A 1830-nucleotide genomic window follows, 5' to 3' on the forward strand; every position below is an offset into this window, starting at 1 on the left:
TAAGTGTTGCCATTATGTGCGTCTGTCGTAGCTTTTTAGTAGCCATGTTAATAACAGAAATGTATTCTAAACGGTTGGTTATCCATAAACAGGATAATTTGAAATCCTCCAAACATTTGACTCCAGGTTAGATTAACCTGTTAAAGAGCAAATTTAATCCGACTTTGTCGGTCAGTTTAGAAATTGTGAGGGACCGAGATGAAAAGCAAGAGGAGTCACAGGAATTACCGGTAATTCAAAAATAGGGTTTTTTATTTTTAACCCAAAAAAGAAGCTTACAAAAAATACATGGGCTCAAGTCATAAAAGTGGCCAACCAAAAAAGAGAAAATTTAACTCAGGCAAACTGACCTAACAAAGAAATGACACACAAGGGTATATATACACACTGTTAACACAATAGGGGTAATTCAAACTAAACAACCACAAATTACAAACATTGGCAGTACAGTTAGGTTTGGCAAAAAAAATGAAAACACCAACCGCAAAACAAATCCTAAGTGAAAGATGCAAAAAATTAGAAAAGGAAAATTAAAATTCCCCCCTTTAAGCTGCAGCTGATGGAACACTCCAATTTCCGCTCCTGCATTTAGCAGATCTGAACCCTGGCTGCCATCTTTGTCTGGCCAAACTCCTAGGCACCATAGCTAAGAAACATTAGTGACAAAAACAGAAATATAAATGAGTGCAAACAAATACAGTGAACTAAATGTGTGTGCTTACAAATAGAACACATTCATTTGAACTAAGAAAGTTTTATTGCAAACTAAAGTATGTGTATGGATTAAATAAAGGTGCATGTATAGTCCTGACTTAAGGTGTGGCCATCACAGAAATAAAGGTGTATTTTTAGATTCCGGGCTTTACTCCCACAGGAGTCAACATTACAGCATGATCAGCCAATCAAATGTGTCACATAAGATTGCAAATCAAATTGAAACCCTTATTTTAAAAACGATGCTCTTTAGAGAATAATTACTAAAGCTGATGTTTACTGATTTTACAAAGATTTAATCGTTTCATAGAATCGACAGTCGGCTGTTAAGTTATTGCAAATTACAAGTTAATTAATAATAAAACCCATAGTAACAAAAATGGAGTATTTAAGCTAAACGTTTTGGGTCATAAAATGTAAATTTTGAGGCTTCAGGAAAACATCTGTGTTTAATGAGGGATTTTTGGTTCTAATGATATGGAAGAGGATTAGGGCCACTGGAAAAATTTTTTTACATTTTATTTCAGTTTAGTATGGGGAAAAAAGTCCGATTCTGACTTTTTTCTCAGAATTTCGACTTTAATCTTAAAATTCTGTCTTTTTTTCGAAAAAAGACAGAATTTTAAGATTAAAGTCAAAATTCTAAGATTAAGGTCAGTATAAATAAGTCAGAACTCCTAGATTAAAGTCAGAACTCTGATGAAAAAAGTCAGAATTCTGAGAAAAGTCAGAATTCTGAGATTAAAGTCAGAATTCTTAGAAAAAAGACAGAATTTTAAGATTAAAGTCGAAATTCTGATGAAAAAGTCAGAATTTTAAGATTAAAGTTGAAATTCTGAGAAAAGAGTCAGAATTCTGATTAAAAAAGTCACAACTCTGAGATTAAAGTCAGAACTCTGAGTAAAAAGTCAGAATTTTAAGATTAAAGTCAAAATTCTAAGATTAAAGTCAGTATAAATAAGTCAGAACTCCTAGATTAAAGTCAGAACTCTGATGAAAAAAGTCAGAATTCTGAGAAAAGTCAGAATTCTGAGATTAAAGTCAGTATTCTTAGAAAAAAGACAGAATTTTAAGATTAAAGTCGAAATTCTGATGAAAAAGTCAGAATTTTAAGAT

The sequence above is a fragment of the Cyprinodon tularosa genome, unplaced genomic scaffold (genome assembly GCF_016077235.1).
Source record: "Cyprinodon tularosa strain WSP-4 unplaced genomic scaffold, ASM1607723v1 ctg17, whole genome shotgun sequence".
Taxonomy (NCBI): domain Eukaryota; kingdom Metazoa; phylum Chordata; class Actinopteri; order Cyprinodontiformes; family Cyprinodontidae; genus Cyprinodon; species Cyprinodon tularosa.